The following is a 27,053-nucleotide window of genomic DNA, read 5'->3' as shown; positions in this document are numbered from 1 at the left end:
AGGATTTGGCAGTGTTTTAAGTTCTTTACAGTTATAAGAAAAGTTTGCATCAATCATATCACATTTTACCTGCATCTGTTCATTTAATACAAATGTATTGTGCACGTCCATTGTGCCTGTCCCTGTACGGGGAACTGGTAAGATAAAGGATGGAAGCTGTAGGTCCATCTGCTTGCTCTCTTTGGGATTCTGCTTGTATTACTCTACACAGGTCGGGATGAAGGACTGAAGTAGAAAATGAGTATTTTTTTAGTGGGCCTCCAATGTGCTGAGTGCCTCTTGCATTCCTCATCTTATCTGAATTTATGTCAATACTATTCCATAATGTTATCCACATGTACAGAGGTATTAGCCTAAGCTTAAGTTTGTTATGTAACTTGCCTCAGTTACAGAAATAGCTGGGCTTAAGCCCAGGGTCTCTGTGGTTGTAAGTCCCTTGCTTGGGCCATCAGAACCTCTACAGAAGAGATTATTTTAAGGGAGGTTCTTATTAATAGACATCTATGGTGAATTCTTATGTCAAGAGAAGAGTTATCACCTTTGAAATGTTAAAAGTTATTTAGTAATTGGGATTTTTATAAATTAATCATTTAAATTTAACTGCAAAGTCTAAATGTTGTGTAAACCATTACACTTAAGTTAGTGTAATTCTACATTTGAAAGAATTTTTAAGGGAAATGCAGTCACTGGAAATAAAAAGAATCATTAGCTTATACCTCTTGACTAATATATAGGTTAAATATTGAAAGAGAATGTCTAAATACAGTGTTACACTGTCAGTTACATAATCCAAACTTTATTCTAGAGATATTTCTATAGAAAGGTAGCATTTGGAAACAAGCAAGTCTGCTCTAATTTTACCCAAATTGTTGTTTCTAGTTGGTACAAATGAAAAGCAGAAGAGTTGAAAGCAAAGCAATGGAAATCAAGCTTGAATCTTTTACATATAAATCACATTTTTCTGGCGCTTATCCCATTCACTCAAGATTATGCTTTCCTGGACCCAAAGTGGTGTCATGAACTAGAAAAGTCCATCATTGCCAAATATAGGAGCTGCCTATAAAACGTGTAGATTTCAATTTAGATTTAGTTGGTTCCAGTGAATTATTTCTCAGTCTTAGGTGGCCTTCCACTAATGAGGATCATGTCACCAGTTCCGTTTGAATTTAGATGAAGCCCATGAGAATGGGTAGAGACTAATGTTCATATCTGCCAGCTCTGGGGCTTGCCTTTAGGCAGAACAAAAGGCAACTCGCACCATCACCATATGAGAAGGATATGCGGATTGCGTGGAAAAGGACTGGGAGAGAGGGGTTGGCTAGAGAGGGTTGGATGGAAAGAAGCCCAAGATTTTCTAGTGACTGGAAGTCAGTGACATGGAAACATTTATAATTTACATGTAGATGCCCAAGACCCTTGTGATGTTAATATAAACAGCATTCTTTTATCCTAATGAAAGATAATTTTGTAAGAACTCTAGACAGTGGAAGAGGTAAATGGTCAATTTTGTTTAGTAGAGGATTAAAAACAAATAAAGCAGGCAAGCAATAAGGAGAAAGATGTGGGGAGAGGGCGAAGTACTACAGTTCATGGTTCCGGAAAGAATGCACTTTGGGGCTAGATGTGAGTTCACATGGCAGCCACTTCTGATTAGCTGTGTGGCCTTAAACTAAATTTCTTTGGGCTTCAGTTTCTACCTTGGTCAAATGGGGCTATTAATCCTTTACTTGCATACGTATCATTAAGAGTAGAAATACCATAAAGGCGTTTTGCCAAGTTCCTGGCATAAAGGGAGCCCTTACAAGGTCTCCTAGCTTCCCTTATAGTGTGGGCTCTCAAATGTAATCAAGTGCCTGTAGCCAAGAAGCGGGCAGAGGAACTGAGAAAAAAAAAAGGGGAATGTTTTGAAGAAGCTTTACACCCAGGAAGTACTCAAATTATTTGATGAATGAAATTTTACTCATAGACTTGTATCCTCAAACAGTCATTTGAGTCCTGCAGTTCAGCTCTTTGCAAACTTTTCTGTAGCCCTCAGGGAGTTGACATCTGTCATTTTGAGAAATCCTCCCAAAGACTCATATGTTAAATACATTTTCCATTCATTAACACTATTATTAATTAGCTTCTCTCAGTAGTTAAATGATAGCCTAGGTAGATATTAAAGAAAGCTTAAGAACCATATGTACAGATAGAGGTATCAGATAATTCTTTTAGCAAATGAACTTTATTTTGCAGATTTGGGCATGAAGGTTGAAATATTTATAGAGGGAAAGTACTTAATTGGGCTGAATGAAACAATCTCCACTGGAGAGTTTATACATTATAATTAATGAGAAGAAACAAAACGTTACCTGTACAATATGTCTATAAGATACATATACTGTATTTCATTACCAAGTAAATGATCACCCCTTCTAGGGAGCATGGCCATTAAAGAGAGTTGCAGGATAGCTGGGGACCGAAGGAAGAGTGGATAATCTGGCCAGTATAAAGCCATCACCTTTTATACCTGGTTTCAGAACCCAAAGCGGCCTGTGGACTGTCTTCCTTTTCCAGCACATTCTCTTCTCCCTGCTTTCGCACACTGCCACCGGGAAGGGCCTCTACCATTTTCAGTCAGACACAGCATGTTACCCTGCCTCGGACCAGATTGGCCCAGTTCAGTATCTGCCACTAAGAATTACCTGTGTGTTTAAACTCTCTCCTTCACCCTAAACCAAATAGAAAAACCGGACCTGAAACCTGGACTTCTCTCCTAAGACATTTTTATTAAAGACTCTATGTGATTTTTTTTCACTTTTTGAAGAGGACTGTATAGTGAGATACTGAACAGCAAAAGTATATGGAATATAATTTACCCTTTCATTTATCGAGCTATAATTCACTGAGGAACTACCGTGGGCCGGGCAGTCTATCAAGTGCTTTGAGTATCGTATTGAATCCTCATGCATGGGTGGTATTATCCTCATTCTCTGTATTAGGGGAGTTACACTCTGAAAGTTTCAGCAAGCCCAGGCTTGCACAATTGGCAAGTATAAAGCTCGAGTTCAAACCCAGATCAGCCTGATCACAATTTTCCCGGAATACCGAAATCAGTCTTTCCTGGGCTATGGGATGCCTTGCTGGGGTTTCTGCCCCCTAGAAAATTCCTAATAGGATGCTTCTTGTGATTTATCTCTTCCCCCACCAAAAGAAAAGTACAAAATGGGGCATGGAGCATGGGAGGCTGGTAATATTGAATGTGATAAATCAATTTACATAACTTCAAGCCACTTTCACTTCACACATTGACTTGAAATGCATCCTACCTTAACAAAATCATAATCGTGCTAATGGTACAATAAAGTAATGTAAATATAATGAATTCCCAAATGTTGGTATTTTCCAAGATAAGCAGTGAAATCATTTTGTGTTGGCTAATTTCTTGGGTTTTGAAATGAGTATATTCCCACGTGTTTGCTGATGCCTTCCATCTCATGCTTATCATTTTTTTAATAAGAAAACTGTGGAAGAAGCTGGCTTTAAATAACCCACTCGGGGCCTCAAAACAGATGAAATTTCAGAGATTAAAAATTAAAATACGGTTTGTAGGATGGTAAGAAATTAACACCAACATCAAAAATCTACTTCAGCTGATGACATAGACAAAATGTTAGAATTTGAGTCACCATTGCTTTGCCAGATTCTTTTGTCATCATCAGGAGAGAAAAGGTCTCTTAGGCCTTATGACGTGATACTCCTTTTTGTCCTTGACAATAAGAACAATGGGTAAAAAATTTAATTTGGGGAGGGGAGTTGGTAAAAATCGGAGTCTCCAAAAATTGTATTAGTTAGAATAGATGATTTTAGGCTTTACTAGCGAGCCTCAGAGTGAATCAACAGGAAACTCACTAGCAAAAGTTAGGTTCCAACAAGGTCCTGCGGTATAGCACAGGGAACTCTGCTCAATGTTTTGTGGCAGCGTGGATGGGAGGGGAGTTTGGGGGAGAACGGATACATGTATAGGTATGGCTGAGTCACTTTGCTGTGCAACTGAAACTATCACAACATTGTTAATCGGCTATACTCCAGTATAAAATAAAAAGTTAGGTTCCGTTTACAGTAAACTAATTGGTAGGTGCCAAAGGCTGTTATCTCTGTTACTACTTACATGAACCCTCTGAGTTAGGTGGCTTTATTCTCATTTTGCAGATCAGGGAATGAGGCTCAGACATTGAATTTATGAGTAACAGAGAGCAAAAAGGAGAGGCAGAACCTGAACCATGGCTGTCAGACTCGAAGGCCTTCCCCCACCCCTAGTTCACTGTTCTGCCTACAGATTATTCACCAGTCATATAACCTTCTCGCATTTGGAGAAGTCTTTTACTTTCATTTTTCGTTATTTTACTTTCTAATCAGTTTCTAAATCATTTTTATGCCTCCCTGTCGCCAATGTTATCATTCGTTTGTTTTATGTGGTAAGTACTAGATAAGAAGTGCTTTTTAAATAATGATGCATGACTTAAGCTCTATGTTTTTACCTTCCAGTGTTACACGGGGACTTTAAGTATTATTGCAAAGCACAGCAATTTTGAATCAGGTACAAAAAGATCATAACTGACATTCGCACCATGGATTTCCAATAGTCCAGGGAAGCAGCATTTGTCCAAGCCATGACCTTGAACAGTGCATTTTGTTTTCTCTTAGTAAATCCTCAACATGTCCAGTCTCATAATTCCCGGCTACATTCCTGCTACCTGGCTGCTGAGAGGTGAAGGAGAGAGGATGTGCTGGAAGGTTCTGAGGTCACTGAACCCCACACTGCCCACTGCTCCCTCCCTCTCCTGTGAAGACCTGCTGTCCCTGTGTGCAAGCGGCTCGGTCACGGCCGCCTAATCCAGCAACATCCTGAGTATATTTACTTAGCTCCGTCAACACTCAGAACATATCTGCCCGCCCTAAAGTAACAGGAGGATAACCATACTGATGTTTAAAAATGCTGAATACAGGGCTTCCCTGGTGGCACAGTGGTTGAGGGTCCGCCTGCCGATGCGGAGGGCACGGGTTTGTGCCCCGGTCCGGGAAGATCCCACGTGCCGCGGAGCGGTTGGGCCCCGTGAGCCATGGCCGCTGAGCCTGCACATCCGGAGCCTGTGCTCCGCAACAGGAGAGGCCACAGCAGTGAGAGGCCCGCGCAACGCAAAAAAAAAAAAAATGCTGAATGCAGTTAATTTCTTCCCTTTGAAGAATGGCCATTGTTAATGAACCTCGCTTTCCTAGGCCTCTTCGCTGGCGTCGTTCTTTGCCATCTAAAAATAAATGGTTTCGTTATGCACATTGATTCCATCCACATTCATTCCAAATGGAATTAATGCATTCATACTGGTAATTCAGGCATGTGAAATGCACATATTCGCTTGTCTTCATTAGTGATCACCATCCTCCTTCTCATTTCCAGTCTGTGGTTCGTTTCAGAAGGTTTTGATTGTGCCTTGTCTTAGCTGAAATGGGATCTTTGAGGGTGACCATGAATACCTTGAAAATAGGTATTTTCCCTGGTGACTGTGTTATGACCTGGTTAACGTGAGCCCTGGCGGAGATTCTCTGCAGACGTTTGGTGTGGTTAGGACAGCCGGGCTTTCTCTTGTTCCCCTGCATGTGGGTCCAGATCCTGGTCTTTTTCCGAGCTTTCCATGGAGGAGCCTTGTCTTCACTGGCTGGTTGTCATTTGATTTTACATAACACGTTTTAGTGGATTCTCTGTGGGATAAGATTAAAATAATTATGTAGCCATCCATTTGGCCTTTGAGGAGCATGACCTTTTTATTTTCTGGTGGATTAGTTAGGATTTGGTTTGCAGTGTCAGGAAGGGAGAGTGTTCTTAGGTGCATTCGGCATTCTGGGCTTTGACCTGCTTTCCTAGAGCTTCATTTCAGCTTTAGTGGAACCTAAATGATTAATACGATCTGTGCTGTGTCTGCCTATAGTGCTTAATCCAGCCTCTTTTTTTTTTTTTTTTTTAAGTGCTGTTGGGGATCTCTGAAATAATAGGAAAACTGATTTTCTGTGGAAAGAGCGAATGGTCTGGTTGTGAGCTGTGGAGTCACACAGGCTTGGATTTGAATGTCACCACTGTCACTTCTTTGCTGAGTAGTCTCAAGGTGGCGACTTAACCTCTCTGAGCCTCCGTGCCCTCTTCCTTAATAACACCTAGTGCAAAGAGAGGTTATGAAGACAAAATTAAAGTGATCATGAAGTATCTGGCACAGAGCAGTGATTCAACGAATGTTAATTCCTCCCACTTCCCCACTCCTTTCCTCTTTCCCTGGTCCACTTGGAAGAAATGAGAGTCTTGTTCTAGCCTAGGCATATTTAGTGAGAGTTGTCAGTTAAAATGGGGAACTTAAGTTTGCTGAAGTTAATTATAAAGCAGGGGGTAAAAAGTAAAGAGTATATGTGTATGTAGAGAAAAAATAGATATTTATATAAAATGTAATAATAATTTTTTTTTTTTTTTTTTTTGCTGTACGCGGGCCTCTCACTCTTGTGGCCTCTCCCATTGCGGAGCACAGGCTCCGGACGTGCAGGCTCAGCGGCCATGGCTCACGGGCCCAGCCGCTCCGCGGCATGTGGGATCTTCCCGGACCGGGGCACGAACCCGTGTCCCCTGCATCGGCAGGTGGACTCTCAACCACTGCGCCACCAGGGAAGCCCTGTAATAATAATTTTATATTTACATCTATATTATATATTCTCTCTATACGTATACATTTCATATATATATATATATTCATTCCATAGGTAGACAGATTCCACAGAGGACAGTTAAACCCGGAGCCAGATTTCATTAGTTTCCATTAGGAAGAAATGTGGTTTGTGGCTAGAGCATTGAAGGTGGTCAGTGAAGGTGGTGTGGGACACTGGGGTCCTTGGGAGGCGCAGGGCTTTCCCAAGATCACTCAGCACGGGGCACCCAACATCCAACGCAGGTGTCTCCGTCTGCTTGGTAGACTTGCCAGGCTGAGTGAGAACCCAGTCCTTTTCCCTGGGTCGGCCTTCGTGGGTTTACCTTTGCCCTCCCGTTAAAGGTCTCGCACTGGTAGCTGCTCCTTGGCTCCCGGAGTGAAATCCACCTGGAGGAAAGCAGCCAGTGCAAGTTCAGTTTTAGCGACTCTCCTCTAAGTGTGTCAGAGCCTGTCTCTGATACACGTTTCCCAGGGACAAAGAAAGAGATGTAGGCAAACCACGGACAGACAGGGTGTCTTGCTAAATATTACTGTCCAATAACAGAAGACTTGTTTGAGAGCCTTTGACAGTATTTAATGCCTGTTGTGCCACTTTTACCCCCTGCTGTATTACTTGTCATCTCCTAGGATGTTCTCTGAGTCCTTTAGTTATTCTTACCGTGTAAATCATTGCTGTCCATTGTAAACACGACATTCCACACAGGGAGGCCAAGATCACCCTGAGCGCATTACTGGGACCTTTTTGAAATATGTCTTCCCAGTCTTTTTCTATGCGTGGATATACTTAGTGTCTTCTTTCCTCTTTCTTTCCCTTTTCTTCCTTTCCTTCTCTTGCCCTTTTTCCCCAGAATTAATAGAAATGAGGCAATAGCGGTATCTCCTATTTTGTGACCTCATTTTTTTCTCACTGAACAATACAATATGAACGTATGTTCATGTCAATAAATATATTTCTGTAAGCTTTCAGTGGCTCTGTATAGTATCCTACTTAATGGATGTACCACATCGTATCCAACTGATCTCTTTTTTTACTATATTGAGTTCATTTCAATTTTTGTTATTATGAAAAATGGCACAAAGGACAGTGCAGCTTCGTCTTTTCCTGAAACCACAGTGATCTCATTTTCGGTTCTTCTTATTTCTGGTGGTTCCTTAGCATCACATTCAGGGCCCTCCGTTCTCAAACCAGAGCCAGCATCTGCAACGTCATTTTCCACAGATCCACTAGTTAAGCCTAGTTCTAGCTGGAATGACTCTCTTTCCCGCTCCCCAGAGCATGTTCCTATTTCCCACCACGGATCTTCATGTCGCTCTGCCTGCACTATCTCCTTCCCCCCTTCCCCTTCCAAGTGCCAGGGCTCATCTCCAAACCCACCTTCTTCCTGGGACACTGGTTCACCAGCTGGAAGTCGTCTCTTTCCTCTTAACTATTACAACTCTTTGTACCTCTTAGGGAACCTAAGATACTCTCCATGAAATTACAGTCTTTCGTAAATGAATACCTCTCGATGAAAAGTTACGAGTCTTGATTTTGAATCTTGGCAAGGCCCATAAGTTTGCAACTTCAGCTGCTTTTTCCTTGCATTTAAAAAATTTTTTTTTTTTTTTTTTAGCAGTACGTGGGCCTCTCACTGTTGTGGCCCCTCCCCTTGCGGAGCACAGGCTCCGGACGCGCAGGCTCAGCGGCCATGGCTCACGGGCCCAGCCGCTCCGCGGCATGTGGGATCCTCCCGGACTGGGGCACGAACCCATGTTCCCTGCATCGGCAGGCGGACTCTCAACCACTGCGCCACCATGGAAGCCCTTTCCTTGCATTTCATATTGAGGCCCGTGGCACAGTGCTATGGGGAGGCCTTCCCAGCTCCCAGCGTTCTCTCACGCCCCTGCTGGACTACAAATTCCTTGGATCCAGACCATTACTGATGGATAGCACGTCCTCCCCAGGCCCCCTTGGCCTTGTCCTGTTAAATGAATAAATAGCAGTGACCACACAGCTCTCTGCCCAGGGCTCTGTGCCCTTCCTCCAGCCTTCAGTCGAAAGTTCTTAGGCCCGTGGCTCTTAACTGGCCAGAGAAGAGGCCATGTCACATTTCACCTTGGGATAGTGTGACCAACCAGCCTGTTTTGTCCAGGACCGAGGGGTTCCCGAGCGTGTAGGACTTTCAGTGCTGAAATTGGGACAGCCCTGCCCGTCTCCCCAAGGGTGTATTAGAATTGATAGAACGTGGCTGGGGAGGGGGTGGGGGTCTAATAGTAGAGCAAGGGGGAGGTCCTCGGTGCCCCCTGTCTCTAAAACCCTCTCAGCCTTGCTTCCTCTGAGGGTCTTGCCTTCCATCTATAATTATGACGTCACTTTCTCCTCTGGAGTCACGTTCCCATTTTTTCATTTCCGGTGTCTTCAGTGGGCATTATTTCTTCCTGAATTTTCTGCCATCTCCTGATTGTCTAAGCACAGTGGACCATTCCACATGCTATGTACGCCAGAGCAAGTATAGGAAAGTACATAAAATTGAGCTTGGGGAAACAACTCGTGCTTTCATCATACAGCGTCTCATCTAGGACCCAATCGCGTGTGCTTGGCTTTTCTCCCTCTGCCTCTTTAACTCCCTGGATCGTGTATTGAACTCACCTTCTTGTTCGGAGCGTTCCCAACTCTGACTTGCCAAAGCTGTCTCCTCCCCCGCCCACCTGAGCCCAGGGAAGGACACCCCAACCTGCCAGCAGTCTCATCCCTGGAGAAGCCCTGGCCCGGTTGCCACTTTCCACCATGTAATGGGGCATTGACACAGAAAGAAAGAACTTGACTACTTTTCAATTTAACTCTGGTTTAGAGTTTCACATCCTAGTCAGAGGGAAGCTACCATTGCTTTTTTAGGAAATGTTTAGATGGGGGCCGCTGTGGATCGCCATAAATGTTACACGTGTGGGAGATTCACATTGTCCTATGATTTACATGATTAAGGTAACAAACGGGACTGTTTACAGCAAGTTGAAGTACTGAGCTTAAAAATTCATTTATCGTGCCTCCATTTTCATACCAATCACTCAAATCATATATAATGGATTAGAAGTGACTCTTTTGGACTGTAGATTAAAATATATGATTCAATCACTTCACTTCATTAGAAGGAGTAATTTCATTTCATTTCAATTCAATGAAGAGCTACTGTGGAAATCTAAATTTGAACCTATAGGACTTAGGTCAAGGGCAAATACATGGGTCTTGAAGGGCACAGTAGTGTGGAAAGTCCCCGCAGAGTGTCTAGAGCTGTGCAACGTTAGAGGTGAGAGGAGCCTCTGAGGTCGCCGAGCTGCCCTCTGCAGAGCTTGCCTCTCCTCGACACAGTCTACGAATTGCCTGTCAGTCTCAGTGTGTGAATTGCCTGTGAGTCCAAGCATCCTGCCTCTAAACGTAGCCCACACTGTTTCCGGACGGTTCTAAATGTTAGAATATACTCTCATTTTGAGACTAAATCTAGCACCCTGTTATGTCCACCCATATGCCAGCTCTTTACAGAGACGGAGAGAGTGGTGTGCCCATGTTGCTTCTTCCCTCCAAGCTCCGTGTTCTTTGTTCCTTTAGCCGTCGCTCATGAGACGGTTGCAAGAACCGTTAATTCCCCATTTAGGAATTAGGTGCATTAATTCATCAAGGAATCCTAAGGATCCCCACTTAGGAATCATGTGGTACCCTGAATTGACATAGTAGTTGGCATGTGGACGTTGATATAGCACAGCCTCAGCTGTTGCCACTAATTTGTAAAAGGGGCCAAGGTCACAGTCGTTTTAGGGAGAAGACAGTTGAGAGCTTGTTCAGTCCCTTTTCATGGGAACTTTGTTTCCGTTTTGCATATGGATTTTATCCTTCCTTCTTAACTTTCAGTTTGGCCTTCTGGTTGGCACTGAAATGCAGTGTATACGTTTGGCTGACTGGTGAATACGTTGGAACACTTATAAACAGTACCTAAAAATAGATTTATAAAGATGGAAAAGCTTTGTTCCTTCTAATACTTTATCCTCTGTATCTGCCATTGTAATATCTCCCATTACTTTATCCCTCATACTTAGTAATGATTTTCTAAGTGATTATTAAGTACCAACCATATGTCCTGCATGGTTCTTTCTCTCCTTTTTCCTGCTTGGCTTCTGCCCTTCCATTTTGTTTTTTCTTATCTTCTTTATCGTAAAAACATTTACTAGAATGCACTAGAACAGATGGAAATACTTCATTTATCAGTTGGATACCAGAGAGGAACAAACTGTGTAATGTGGTAAACTTTATCAAAGGTTGATTTTTCATATATTTCAGATTAACCAATTTAATAGGTAAACACTTGGCTTCTTAGAGACTAACTTTTATGAACTGATTCCTTAGAAACTAAGCCATGTGGAATTATTCTGACAGAAAAATTAGCCACTAATAAGGGCATAAAAAGAATAAAATTCTGAAGTAATTTGTTATGGTCCAGTGACTGTGAAATATACATATTGTTTTGATTCAGAAACATTTCAGTTCAACATACATGCCTTGGGAATACAAAGAGAAACAAGACGTGCTTGCAGTTCTTTGGGAACTCGTAGTTTCGTAAAGGAGACAAGTTTAAAAGACTTGAAATAGTCTCCTAGTTGATATAGAAAATGTATAAAGTGAATGGAGGTCGTAGGAAGGGGCAGGTCTCTCAGGACAGAGGGCAGAGAGGTGCAGCCGTTGAAGTGGCTCCTGAAGACAGAAGTGTGGGCAGATGACGTAGAGAGAACACAGCTAGAAAGACTCTCAGAAGTAGGATGGATTGGGCGTGATGGCTTAATTGGGGTGGAAAAGAAAGGAGCCAAGAAGGATGAGTTAGAGATGTCAGATGGGGCATCTGAGAGGCTGGTACACCTTGTATTAAGATAGGCATGCAGGGACTTTCCTGGTGGCGCAGTGGTTAGGACTCTGCGCTTTCACTGCTGAGGGCCCGGGTTCAATCCCCTGGTCGGGGAACTAAGATTCCCACAGGCTGTGTGGGAATGCGGAGGGTTTGGCTTACATTTATGCAGGATGTGCCCCCTCCCATCTTCCTGCTTTCCCTTACTCCTGTCAACCGTTACTATTTTTGCAAAGTAAAAAATGTTATTGTATGGTGACTTTTAACTTGGGTTTTCAGTATTAGCTCAGAGATATTGAAGTTCTGTACTTGGACCACCTGAGAGCAGAGAAATCCACTCAGCTGATCAATTAGAAACCTAGAGAATAATTACTGAATTATTTTGAGACATGTTGAAGCCATTGCTTTTGGTCTAGGCTGTTATTCATTGGACATGATGAATTTAGAAATGCTAGTGAAAAGGCTTCCTAACTTTAGATTGTGACAACCCTCATGGTGAGAACTGTGATGTTATATTCGTGTCCAGCCATATACTGTAAGCATTTGTTATATTCACAATCAACTCTTTATAACCGTGACACGCTTTAATGTATCCTTCCATTTTGCGAACAATGTATTTATAGTGATTTTTTAAAAAGAAGTAGAAAAATCGAAGAAAATCGCCCACAATAAACTACATGATCAATCCATTTCTTTCACAAACCATCTTTAAATGTTTAATTTTCAGAAGTTTAGAGAAATGAAAAAGAAAATATCCTGAAAAACAATTTAATAGAACAGTTTTTTCCAACAAATACCTTCATTAACAAAAATGGGCTTGATCTCACTTGAAAAATAAAAGCGCTCTGAAAGTTTGCCAAACTGATTCTAGTAACATGCACTAGATTTCACTTTTCTGAAATGTGCTACTTTTACTGAAAGAATAGTTCAAGTTTGAAGCTGCATTTTAAAGACTTCTGCAAAAAAAAAAAAAAATCAAGTGTGCTCGGCTGACCTTTTATAAACCACTTCTGGGAAATGTACATAGCATTCTGATGAAAAATGTTGCTTGAGTATTAAAGCCCAAATACCCATAAGGAATGTCATTACCCCCCAAATTCATGAGATTAATTTTTTCCTAATTCTTGTGTGGTTGTGTTTGTGTCTGTTTGTATATCTGTATTTTTAAATTCATTAGCTTGACAACTGCATATCAGTATTTGCAGTTATTAGTTCTAGCAGAAATGAACAGACATCTAATCTGAGTTTAGCTTAGTTGAGAGTCAACACAGATAATACTAGAGAAAACAGTGCACAGTTTGTTTTTTTAAAGATAAAACAGATATCTATGGCTCAATGTAATAGATAGTTATGTTAAACAGGAAGTTCCCCTGGATAGAATGTTGCAAAATACATGTTGGCCCTTGACAATTTAAAGGAGTCCTTTTATATTAGGATAATTGTGTCTTGATGTATCTGTCTTTGAGGTTCACTATCCAATTATCATAAATGAGGCACACAGTTTATGAAGAGAGGCCTTCCTAGCCTCAGTGTTTTGTGCTCTAGACCACAGCTGGGAAATTTACTTCAGATATGGCTGGGGAGTCCCAAGGTCCCTCATGTCGTAATGGGGAATGTGGCAGGAATGCCTAGCCCAGAATTCTAGCTTGAACTTGCAATTTAATGTAACACTTTTAATTGCATTCTCAGCAATATTTACTTTCATCATAACAGCAAACCGTTCATGGTAATGTCTTAGTAAATTGTGGCACCAACGCAGAGACGTGTGGCACTAGGAATGCCTCGTCTTTTCTGTGAACTTACAGCAAAAGGCGTTCTTTCTGATTTGCCTTGCAATTGTATGTCTGGAAAATTCTGAAAGGAACTCTGTGCATAGAATCTTATTGTTTTTTAATGTTTCCAGGAGAATTTTTTTAAATCAAGTTATAATTCACTTTAGTCAAATGCAGTGATGCTAAATATATATTTACTCAGTTTTGACAAATGCATAGTTGTTTAAGCCATTCATCCAACAAGGTGTTACATTTCATCGCCTCTGAAAGTTCCTCTGTGCCATTTCCCAGTCAGCATCCCTCATCCACTTGAAGCAGCCAGTGTTAGGATTTCCAGGACCATTGCTGATCAAAGATCAAAGAAGGATCTTTAAAATTATGTTTTCTTTTTAAGGAATACTTCCCCCTTAGGGAATCATCCAAAAGTACATGCATTGACCAAGAATAAGGATCAAAAACTTAGCTATATAGAATTTCAATGGATTGCTTCTAAAACACATGCAAGCATCCTAAGTGTTCAGTTGTTACTAGAAGAGGAACAGGTCCATTTCCAGACTGTCAAAAAGATTTCAAGGCATTTTATTTCTCATTGCATTTTAAAATCTGGCTCTGTTTTAATTCCCAGTCTGGTAAAGATTGCCAGCAATGCTTTGTGGTTGTCACCTTAACCTTGTGTGGTGTGTACACCCTTGTGTGGGGTGGGATAAATGATCCATCAGTGGGAATTTAGTACGAATGATCGGTAAATGTCATGGATGAAGCTGACAAGCTCAGTTAACGCCCCCCAAATGTAGAGAAGCAGTGTTTGCCTGGTATCCTCTCAGCCTCTGTGGGGTAATAGGAGAATAAGTAAAATATTCTTCACATCTATTTCTTCTCCATGAGTATGTACCATTGCTTCAAAGGTGAGGCTTTATCATTTGGTTCTCATAGTGACCAGACAAAGAGTACTTCTGTTCTCTCCCCTGGGGTACGGGAATGGGGGGAGAGAGAGAGAGAGAGCGTTCCATATTTCCCCTAGAGATTTTCTTTTCTCTCCTTTTAGCTAATGTGCTCTTCTTGATAAATAAATTTCAGGGACAGGGTTAGAATAGACTGAACAACGCAGAGAGAGAAAAGATTCCAGGATGGAGGGCTACTTTTCCTTCAGTATTGCAACCCATGGCATATAGAATGAAATTGCACTGCCATTGTAATTCTCTTTATTAAAATAGACAAGCATTAGACAAGCAATAAAATGTCCATCTGCACTCACAGCAGGCTCCCACCCTCTGAAATAACCCCTTCTCTCTAAAACACCCAGGACTGAAACATTTTAATATTGGAGACCAACAGAATTATAATATTTAATTTATGGAAGCAGTGGCTCTCCTCATCTGCCCTTTGGATTACTGCATCCGTTTCAAAGGGTGTCACTGAGGACATGGGAGTTGGGTCGAAAAGAATCTGCAGTGCAGCAGAGGGAAATGAATGGACTCCCGGCTTGGCAGTTCTGCTGTACTTCTGCTTTCATCACGTCACCAGCCTAATCACCTTGAGAAGGAAAACGAAAGGCATTTTGACACAGTGTACTAATGCTTAGTCCAGAAGTGAAGCGCGCACGGTCATTTTAGCACATTTTTTGCCATTGCCTGAAGGACAAAGGCTTCTGATAATGGGAACTTGCCCTTATTAAAAGCCGAGCAAAGTGAAAACCTCCTTCTTGGGCTACCGGGAAAGTTCACTATTACTCTTGCTAATTTCAAAGCCAAACACTTGCTTGACACTTCAGGCCTAGAAAGCAGAGAGTCCTGAAAAGGTGGTTCAAAAGGTAATTGTAAATTTTAATCTTCTTTTTAGCAAACTGTTCCCTCACTTGGAGAATATTCTGTTTCAATTTTTTATAAAGGCGGTCTGATGAAAATTTTAAATACACTCTTTAGGAGCAAGCCTCTGTCAGGTGTCACGCCAAGCTCCGCTTTGGTAGGAATGGTTACGTAAGGTGCTCTGTGCCATCTCTCTAAATAATAGACCTCTCTCGTGAGTCCAAGACTCTCGTGCTGGTTTGTCTCTCCCTGAAGACTTCATGTTCATGGGCATTCTGCCTTGGGTAACTTACATGCAATAGAACATTTTAATGTTACTCTGCTGGAATAGCATTGGCCAAGGTGGGGTTTGGGTTTGCGGGTATCCTTATCCCAGAGAGTAAAATTAAATGTAACTGGTACAATCATGGAAATTTAGTAAGAATAAAAAACATGTCAGAGGAGGTTTGCCCACTGGCTGAAGTGATAGGGTACTGCAGTGCTTTGAGAGGGACTTCTAAGGACACTGAACAGAGAAGCTGTGAAAAATCAAAGTTTAGGAATCTCAAAACATGTGTATTGACTTGTTATTGACAAAGGACTTTCACCTCCATTATCACATTTGATCCTTGTAACTCTGTGAAAAGGATATTCTCATACTCAAGAAGTTCTTTTACTAGCTCAAGGTCCATTAGCTACCAGGTTACTTTGAATCCTGAATGATTTTCTCCCTCCCTCCCTCCCTCCTTCCTTCTTTCCTCCTTTCAACATGTGAGAGCATAAAATGTTCTCTTCTGAATATGGGCGTCCTGGGCCAGGCATCCTTAGGCTCCAGTGTTTCTCTTGAGAATAGTTTAAGCCTTGAGACACAGGAGTGGTATTTGAGCTCAAATTTAAAATGTAAATATTGTGTGTGTGTGTGTGTCTGTGTGTTTATCTCCTACGTGGGACTAAAACTGGAGATTCAGGGAGAGTTTTATGCTCGGTGATAAAGCAAGCCATCAGATTGTTTTCTATACCAGTTAAACCAGTATACTCTTCTGCCATGTGTTGACCTCACTACATTGAGTGTTAACTTTTTATCCTTTGCCGGCTCCATAGTTGAACATTGTTCATGTCATCGTTGTTTCAGTTTGTAATACTTCATTATTAGTGCAAATCAGTATTGTTCCATGGGTTTGCTAGCCATTTGCATTTCTCGTTGACAGGTTGCCTGCTCACATAACTCACGTCTCCTGCAGTTGTTCGTTTTTACTTTTTATGTTAATCCCTGTCTTTCCGTTCAGAAGTAACTAGGAAGGCCAGTTCATGCGGTTCTAAGATTACTGTGACATGCCATAAACATGTAGAGATTGAGTTGGTATCAACATAAAACATTAAAGCTGAGGTCTATTTTTAAATAGCGAATACCCTGATCAAGGAACTAGAAATACAGAAACTCAGAAGGTACCGATTTTTGATATTTCAGATAGGATAAACAAGGCCAAGTTAGGACCATGGCATAACCTGCTATGAATAGCAGTTCCCAGAATTTGTTTAAGCCAAGTGAACGAACACATCTAGTTTGTTGTTTCCACATACTTTATAATATTAGAAAACCGAGATAATATCTCTGAAGTGTGCACTCACAGTGCAGTTAGCATAGCTGTTCATTTTCTGTCTGGCACCAAAGAACTGAAGAATCTAGTACCTACTCTCTGCGTCTGCCAGAGCGGCCGCTTCAGGCGTGGGACAACTTCAGGCTTGTAACCGCAGGAAGAGCAGTGAAGAAAGGTCTACCCCTGTCTAGATAGTATCCTAGAGGCCTGGAGGAGATGTTAAAAGTGTTTCCTCTCCTGGCAAGGTCAATAGCACCAAGGTTAAAAGGGAGGCAGAACAGTTCGTTTTTGATCAAGAATTTTCAAGTAGAGTGATTTAATACTTTAGTCCTAAAAAAGAAGTATCTTGCCCTTGGCAGCAGAGGGACAACTGAGATTTGATATATCTTACAAAGATTAAGTATGGGGCTTCCCTGGTGGCACAGTGGTTGAGAGTCCGCCTGCCGATGCAGGGGACACGGGTTCATGCCCCGGCCCGGGAAGATCCCACATGCCGCGGAGCAGCTGGGCCCGTGAGCCATGGCCGCTGAGCCTGCGCGTCCGGAGCCTGTGCTCCGCAACGGCAGAGGCCACAGCGGTGAGAGGCCCGCGTACCGCAAAGAAAAAAAGATTAAGTATGCATGAAGTTGCTCCAGCGACTGTTGTGTATGGTAATTTATTAGTAGTATTATTACCAATTATTATTATCACTGTCACTCTCACTGACACCATTGTAGTTGATCACGGTGATGAGAAGTCAGCTCTGTAGTCAGATTCCCAGGTTCTCTGTGTGGTACTCCTGTCTCCGTTGCTTTAGCTAACTGTGTGGACTTGGATTTGTTCCTTAACCTCACAAAGTCTGTCTGCTCATCAATAAAATGAAGACAGCAGTAATCTCTGTCTTGAGGGGATGGTTGGGAAAATTTCCTAAAATGGTCGGCATAACCTTAGCATGACATTTGGAAGGGCTAAATAAATCTCTGATGCTTTCTTATTGTCCCAGTAAAGAACATACTTCAGATTATATCTTGTTTGAGAATCTTATAGATAAGTTTCTCATTATCAGGCACCAGGATGTATTTCTTCAACATTAGGCAACCAAGAGAGAAATGCTTCTGACAAGTGAGAAATACTTGTAACCTCATTCGATATAATATAATTCGATCTTCCCCTCTCAGAGCAGATTGCCCTTTGTTGTTTTAGAGATTGCTTGAGAATCATTCAGTGGAAATGATGATAGATATTATCTATCAGGTTTTGATTAATAGAATTGAGAACGGAATTTGAGAGTGATCTTCAAAACATGTTCATCCATAACCTGCTTCATAAGAATGTATCCACTGTTGGTTTTGATTTCATTAATACCATTTTGCAACTTATGTATATCTTATACTGAATGATATTTCTGTGACTTGAAAAAACTAAGTCCTTTATAAAGAACATTTTCTTCACGTGGGAAGTTTTCCATTTTCCTCTTCTCTCCTTTCCTTCTATTTTCCCCTTTTTTTCAACAAATATTTTAGCACCTGTTTGTCAGGCTCTGTGCAAGATGCTGGGAAATAGTGGTCAGTGCCTTACTCTCTTAGATTTTAAAGTCTATGTTTTTTCACACCTACAAGTCTATTACACATCTTCTAGTTCACACTCAAATGTGTGGTGATTTTTGGTTATTTGGTTATTTCTCAGAGAAACAGAGCCACAAAATAGCACCTGTTAGGATATTGTCTCTCATCCTTTGGGAATGTAGGAAACATCTCTGTTTAGATTTCATTGTTTTTGTTGTTATTGTTTTCTTTAAAATATGTGTTTCCTCTTAGTTATTTATGATTGTATAAATTGTCCATATTAAAAATAATTGCTGTATTTTCCCATTACCTTGGGAAACAGTTTACTAGGACATACGATTTGTTATGACAACAGTCTGCATATTCTTTGTCTTTTTTTTTTTTTTTTTTTTTTTTTTGCGGTACGCGGGCCTCTCACTGTTGTGGCCTCTCCCGTTGCGGAGCACAGGCTCCGGACGTGCAGGCTCAGCGGCCATGGCTCACGGGCCCAGCCGCTCCGCGGCATGTGGGATCTTCCCGGACCGGGGCACAAACCCGTGTCCCCTGCATCGGCAGGCGGACTCTCCACCATTGCACCACCAGGGAAGCCCCCATTGTCTTATTTTTCTAACAGCTTATATACATGTTTATCATTAGTTCTTTCTTCTCCTGAGATGCCTCTTTACATCATGTCTAGATCCCTTGAGCAGCCTTGAATAATCTTACTTTTTGACCGTTCAGGTGACCAAGATACATGATAGTCTAGAGGCTGTTGTTTGCTTTTCTCTTAAAGTTAAAAAACGATCACTTTCTCTCATTTAACTCCAGTGGGCTGGTAGTACTTGGTTGTTAGCTTTAAAAAGAAAAACCAAAAAAAAACTGGCCTTATATTTTCATTTAAACATTTAATGTTTCTACCAGAAGAAGACAGGATATAGAAAGGACACTATACACATACATTCCTTTTGCCTGGTTCCACTGCCTTTTTCACTCTCACTTGTTTTATTAATGTATTTTATTGAAGTATAGTTGATTTCACTCTCACTTTTGATTCTTACATTATATTTACCCTTTGGTTCTATAATTCATGTTTGGGTTATCTTTTGTTTTTGGTACTTTCTTTAATATAAATTTATTTATTTATTTTTGGCTGTATTGGGTATTCATTGCTGCACGTGGGCTTTCTTTAGTTGTGGTGAGTGGGGGCTACTCTTCATTGCTGTGCACGGGCTTCTAGCTGCAAGGGAGGCTGGCAAAGGGAGTAGTTAGCCTTTCTACTATGGAGGTAGCAAACAAAGAGGGTGGGGCGAGTCATCCAATAAAAGACCAGAGAACAAATCTACCACTGTCCAAGGTAATCCAACCCATTCACCCTCCCAAGACCAGCTCTAATGTCCCTTGTGTGAAGACTTTAGTGAATTGCTCAAGCAGAGGTTTTCCCTATGCACCTACTGGTCCTGCACTTGTCATCAGCTAGACAGAGAATGCTCCCTGAACAAGGACCACATGACCATACACGGTGCCCAGTGAGGGCTGCTGGAAGAATGAATTAATGTGTAGGTGTACAGATCCCCTGGATGTTGCCCAAAGCCAGCTGCTGGAGGTAATCAGAGAGTGCTGAATGAGGAAATCTCCCTTCCACCTGACATGCCATCCTGGGCCAGGGGATATTCCCCTGATGAAATGCGAAACCACAACCCTGACCACTTGTATTCATTAAGGTACTATGGGGAGCTTTTTGCCAAAGCACTGCTGGCTCACGTGTGATAGAATCATTCTTGTTTGGGACAGTAGACTTTCTGCTTTCCTAGAATTTTTATACACAGGTTTAAGTAGTGATGGTCATTTGGTCTCTTGATACAGATTTGAACTCAGCATAGCAATCAGTGTACAGTTCTGCAAAATGACAAAATATACAAAATAATCTATTCATAGGAAATATTCTTGGTTGTACCTGAATAGGCATATAGTTTATACTTTCGGAATTTGTCCTAAACAGATAATTAAACAAGTGTGCAAAGATATATGTGCAAAGTTTGGGGGATTTTTATAGCAGTGCTTTATAATAAAATTTGGAAACATTCCAACTCATCACTAGGATTTGGGTTAAGTAGATAATGGAACACTATGGAAGGATTAAAAATGATCATGTAGGTTATCCTAATAGCACAGAAATGTTGCTGGTTGTATCAAGTAGGCTATGTGGATGTGAGGCATGGTCCCATATGGGTTTACAAAGCTGAGATTATGCATTTTCACCAGAAAAGGTAGACAATGACTGTCTCTAGGGCATGATATTTTTTTACTTTAAGTTTTTCTGCATTGTTTAATTTTTAAAACAATGTGTGTGCATATGTTTTACAATCAGACAATATAATTTTCATAAATAATTTTCACAAAAATATACTTGTTTAAAAGTAGTATGAGGTACCATACGTGAAACTTCTACTGACTAGAACCAAACTGACAATAAACTCGAATGAACAGATCTTTTTATCTTTACTTTATGTTCACAAGAGTGGGAAACGAGAACAAAATGATCTGTAACCAGGAATATATTGTAAATAATGGTTTTCAGACTATGTCTTGGAATGTATCTCTTCCGTTCCCCTCAATAACTTATTCTCCTACAGTGAATAATATTCATGACTGTGAACTCCTGCAGGTTCCTTTCTTACTCAATAAAGTAGCTGAACTATATGAAACACAAGTGGACTAGGGCATTTATGAAACATTTTCAACATCAAGGGCTAAACAAAAGAGTATTTTCTGAAAAGTTTTTAATTGAACAAAAATTAAATTCACAATTCCATTCCCCCAACATTCCAATTAATAAACCATTCACCAGAAGTGGTTTAAAATTCCCGTTTGGAATTCCAATATGTCAGTAATACTAAAGACCACAAGGATAAGTGAAAACTTCCAAGAGCAGATCACTTATATTCTATTGTTTTGTTTTTTCTATGTAGCTTAATTATTAGTGGCAAAAACTCTGATTGACTCAAATGCAAAATGTGTTAGAAAAGATGAGGATACACGTCAGCACTGTGGAATACTGAATAGATTCCTTAGGTGGTTGAGAATGAAAAGAAGGCTCCAGAAGAAAGATTTCGAAAAACAGAATTGATCTAATGTCTTGATTCTAGACCCTGTTTGATATCACTCATCATCTTGTTGATATAAGCTTGCATACAAATGTAGAGTTTTCAGGCTAAAGACTAAAGATTTAATGTCGTATTACTTAATAAAATAGATCCATCTGGACTTGTGTTTTTCATTAATAGTTTAAGAAGGTGTATTATTTTTTATTTTCATGCGTCTTTCTTAGAAAGAAACTCTTACAAAGAATCCTTCTTTGTAATGTCAACTTCCTTTTTCTTTTATGAATAAATCATAGGTAGAAACCAAGAAAAATAATTCCGAGTTTCCATTTTTAGGTAAAGGTTTTGCAGTATTAGAATCAAAAGTTAAAAGTGATTTTTCATCCAAAATATCTTTTGCCTTCAATAAATCCAGTTACCTGTCTCCTTAAATCTCCTGTCACTAGAAAGGAAAAGAGAGTATTTTAGGTACTACCCTTCATTTGCTCCTTATGTGGTGAGAAATATTTCATGTCTACTTTATTAAAACAAAATGAAACAAATATCACACTCCAAGTTTCTTGACTTTTTAAAAATTAATTATTTTCAGTATTTTGGCTGCGTTGGGTCTTTGTTGCTGCATGCGGGCTTTCTCTAGTTGCAGCGAGCAGGGGCTACTCTTCGTTGCAGTGCGCGGGCTTCTCATTGCGGTGGCTTCTCTTGCTGCGTAGCACGGGCTCTAGGTGTGCGGGCTTCAGTAGTTGTGGCGCGTGGGTTAGTTGCTCCACGGCATGTGGGATCTTCCCGGACCAGGACTCGAACCCGTGTCCTCTGCGTTGGCAGGTGGATTCTTAACCACTGTGCCACCAGGGAAGCCCCCAAGTGTCTTGAATTTTTAGCTGAGTAGTCTTGTTCATTTGGCTCCCTGGAATAAAACAAGTTTTATTAATAAAAACCAATAAATAAAATTAAAATTAATAAAATGTAAATAAAGTTAGATCTGTACTTAATTCCTTAAAGTCTTGGTCAAAACAGGTGAATGCAGGAAGCCTGAAGGTGCAGTTGTCACTTGCCCTTCCATGTGCACACACACACACACACACACACACACACGGAAACATGCACATACACAGTACCAAACGCGTTGAAATGTAAACCTGTGGTTAAAAACTATAACTATGAGAACTGTTGCTTGGATTCTGGGGGGAAAAAGGGTGTTTTAAAGTTTTTTCAGAGTCAGGTCGTTTTTTTGTCCCTTTGTCATAGTTGCGAGGTGTGGAGAGAATTAATGATACCAAACGTTAGAAATCTGAGAAATGACTAGTAGAGCTGTGCTTAACCTTCTAAATTTGGTCAAAATTAGATTTCCTGGTGTTACGGTCGTGAATTTTAAAGTTTCAGGTAGCACGTCTGAACTCTTTCCATTCAAACTGGCACGTGATTTAAGTCAGCTTTGTTTTAAAAGGAATCTTCAGCGGGCCAATTGATAAGGACTTCGATTGAATTACTCTAAGGAAAGTGCAAAGCACACAAATGGAATAAACTTGGGGGTTAAGAATACACGTGACAGAGGTTTCAGAGAACGTCAAACTGACATGATCGGGTGCTTTAACAAAATGTAGTAGCTCCTTTGAATATGATTTGATGAGATTATCTATTAGCTCTTTACTACATTAAAGCTTGGTATATATTTGCAGAGAGAAATTATTCTAAGGACACTGTTCTGATCAGTACTTTCAATCAAGGTGGTACGTAGGCTCAAGCTAGAGAGAGTGCCATTGAGGCCACTGGTATCACTGAGTGTCAACCCAGTTGTGAAAGTGAGGATAACACGTGCTTATATAAAGAGTATATAGTCAGAACAGTTTACTGACTGATATTAATCCTTGTTACCATTTATGTAGACACAGCAAGTAGTCAAACGTCAGATATGCCCTGAGCACTTCCCTTGTGGCAGACACCTTTCTAAGTACCAGGGATACATCACTGACTGAGGCAGCCTGAGACCCTCCAAGGATAGAGCTTGTATCTAGTGGAGGGAGTTAATAAACATGCAGACAAATAGGCCAATAAGACAATTGCAGGTCCAAATACATGCCACAAAGAAGGCAAATTTAACCCAGGGAGTGACTAGGAGAACTGCTTTATTTAGGATGGTCAGAGGAGGCCACTCAGAGGAAATGTCGCTTGAGTTCTGCTCTGAATCATTAAAAGGCCCTGGGGGTGGATCATAGCTGAATGTCCTAAGCTCCAAAAGGTGGCCAAAGTTCCAAGAGTAAAGCATACAAAAGAAGAGCGGTAGAAAGTCTGGTTGAATTGAACCCTGATATGCCTGCTCTGTAGCCAACTGTAGCCCCATCAGCAAGACAGTCAGATATGTAAGTCTGAATGATGGTTGACAGACAGGGGTCCAAACCTGAAATATGAGACAGTCATCTGTGAATGTGTTGGGTGATTTTAAACCAATGGAACTTGATGAGGGGGTAACTAAAGAACAGAGGGTGACAGAGCACAGAGCTCTGGGGCACCTTAATATTTAGAAGAGGAGGAACCGAAAAAGAGACTGAGAAGGACCACCCAGTGAGGTGGGAAGAAGACCAGGTAAGCCTGCCCGATTGTCTACGGAGGAAAGTAACTTACGAAGGAGGGTGTTAAACAGAGTTGGCAACTGACTTCGTAAGGTGTAGGCTACTGGTGATCTTACTAAGGGAGTTCAAGAGAAGGGAAAAGAAGAAGTGGGAGGACCTTATATTGAGACATTTTATGGTGAAGGAGAGAAGAGAAATGGGGTGGTAGATAGAGGAGAAGTGGGGCCATGGGAGAGGTTTGGTTGGTTTGGTTTTTAAGCTTGGGGAGGATGAGAAAAGCATCTCATTGATGGGAAGGAGATTGTAGAGGTGAAGAAACTGACGGTACAAAAGAGAGAGGGGATAATGGCAGGAGCTAAGTGCTTAAGTCAAGAGGAGCCCTGGATGATGTGAGGGAGCCAGCGTCCACATGGAAGGGTTGGCCTGAGGAAAAAGCGGGGACACTTCTGTTGCAGAGAGAAGGAAAGCAGAGGACCTAGAACAGATTCGGGAAGGTTGGTGGGATTGCCGGTCAGAAGATGACGTCGTGCTCATCCTAATGTGTCTGTTTCCTCCCTAAAGTATGAGGCAGCAGGAAGTGGGGTGGGGGTGGTGAAGGAGGTTTTGGAGAATGAAGAGAGAAGACTAGGGGTGAAATCATTGCTTTGTTTGGTTGGGAAATCATGTGCTAGGGAAGTTTTATCAGACCATCTGGCACTATGGAGTGTTCATTCACGATTTATGGCAACAAATTTGAAGTCAGTCCAGTCTGTGAGCTCAGATGATTTTCTCTGGAATTGTTCAAGCAGTCAGATCCAGGTGCAACTGGATTTGCTTATACATGTACAGGGGAGTTTCCAGGAGGGTGTGGTTGAAATGCCCAGGGCATAGTGTATAAAGGGAGTGGTTGGCTACTCACGCTAGGATGTGAAATATAAGCTAATAGGGAAGAAATTGAAGATAAGATGGAGGTGTTGGCTAGAGGAAAAGTGGAAAGGGCTGAATGGAGTGGGGTCCTAGAACCAAGAGATTGTGAGGCTCACAGTGTGTATTTTGGAGGTGATGCCGCTGGAGGTTATAAGGTGCAGTGTATGGCCATGTGAGTGCACGGCTGAAATGGACTGGAGTAAAGGAGGTCAAGGACTTGAGAGATCAGAGCCTTGGGAATAGCTTTGTGAATGTTGAAGCTGCTAAGAAATCTGCTAGGAGCGGTGATGGAGAAAAAGCTGTTGGGCCACAGGATGCCGTCATCAGTGGATGAATGCAGCAAGGAAGACTAAGAGGTGACGGGTTAATGTTTCAGACGATCTGAGTTTTTGAAGGAGGAGGGAGGAGAAATGGTTTGCAAGCTGCAAAAGAGAGCAAAAAGGATGCCCACTCCCACTCCAGGCCCTGAACTGTGGGAGGCATGGAAGTAAAACAGACACATGAAAGGATGACAGACACATCCAAGGAAGCCAGCCCATTTCTGCTAGCGTAACAGGCCAAGGAGAAGATGCAGTGTGTGTCTGGGATGCCTGGACTTCTGATAGGGACCAAGGGGCTGTTGGATATTAGGTAGGGTGGGACTGCACCTAGAAATCTCTCAGAGGAAAGGTGTCACCCAACAGATTTCAGAGCACTTAGCTGGGGCCACCTCATAGCTGTTCCGTCCTCAAGCCACTAGACATGGTGAGCGGACAGAGACTTCTTCAGGGAACTGCTCTGTTAGGCAGCTTCCTGAGCCCGGGGTACCCAAGAGAGGAACCGGGAGAGTAGTTTCCCTCAGGCCAATAGATGCCATGCCTGCATCTACCGTAGATGCTCACGCGGCCAGAGGAAGTCTCTGGGCATCTCATCTTTCCAGTGGCAGTGGGAGTACCACTGACCATTGAGTGTAGAGTGGAGCCAGTAGATAAACACATGCTAGGAAGCTGAGCGTGAGGACTCAACTCCCAGATCATTTCAGAGATTTATAAATTATAAGTATATGAACTCAGAATGTATTTCCTGGGAACGCTGTGTTGTAACAGTGCAGGGTGTCAGATTCTCAGGGGAGTCCATGAAGACATTTCACACACAAGGTGGATAAACCAGAAACCTAAGGAGGCTACAGTGCCCATCATCCTTGAGGCCATTTTTATTGGAAAAGTACATTCTACTCACTGCTCCTTCCCTGGGCTCCCACATAGTCAGCCAAGCACATGTTTCATTCTTTCTTGTGAACTTTTTATGTATGTATTGCAATGACTAGACTGTAAGATCTTGGAAAGCAGGACTGTGCCTGAAATCATATCTTCATCTCCATATCACACTGCCTGACAGGCACTTGGAAGTGTGTCATCTCTGGTCCTCCCTTGTCCTTTCTGGGAGGGCAGGAAAGCCAATGTGAGAAGACAGGAAGGAGAAACGAAAGAAGGGCGAGGACCCTTACTGGTCTCACTCTGCACTTGTGTCCGAAATGTAGAACTTTGTTTAAAGTGATCGGAGGGCAAGATGGTACGGACTACATTTAGGCATGTGAAGAAAAGGAGCCAGGAGAAAGATGTTGGAAAGTGTCTTAAAATACAGCTTTCATATGTGAACAAAGAAATATTATACTATGACTATGGAGGTGAAAGGGTACTTGAAGATTTTTGTGTGAGCAAGGAGAAGATGGAGCCTATAAGGGAGTTGTTCATCCAGCTTGTTTTTTTCCTCAATTAGAGACGTGTTTTCGGAACTGTGTTTGGCCTCGAATGTCTCGCAGAGAATAAATATGATAAAATTGTAGCAAAGACCTTACCCCAGACCTAGGCTCCATTTGACAAAGTCTTACTCTCTGAGGTCATGAACAGTGATAACCATAAGGACTAGTTAGGCCACAAAAGGGCCCTGATGAAACAGGCTGCTCAAGACAGTGGCATAAAAGTCAAACTTGAATAAAAAAATTTGATCATTGATTTTTGCCTCTTCACTGTCTTTGAGGGGAAAGCAAATACATTGACTTCTTGACTAGGTTTGCCTTCAGTTAAACTTTTTGGAGAGAGTGGTTGTTTTTTGCTTATTTTTAAAGAATTCTTGAAAATTACAATTCTTGAAAGCTGTGAAAAATACAGACTATATGAAGAAAAAAAGCAATCAGAAATAGTCTCAACACCCAGGATTAACTCTTACT

General features: G+C 41.5%; 1 protein-coding gene across 1 annotated transcript in view; it reads left to right on the top strand.

Annotated features, from left to right (window-relative positions):
* Nucleotides 1–27,053, top strand: part of ANK3 (ankyrin 3) — a gene marked incomplete at its 5' end in the record, with an annotated part of 329,024 nt that overhangs the window by 6,815 nt on the left and 295,156 nt on the right.

Source organism: Grampus griseus (genome assembly GCF_964374135.1).
Source record: "Grampus griseus genome assembly, chromosome: 16".
NCBI classification, from domain to species: Eukaryota; Metazoa; Chordata; class Mammalia; order Artiodactyla; family Delphinidae; genus Grampus; species Grampus griseus.
This window is presented reverse-complemented; position numbering and strand designations above follow the sequence as displayed.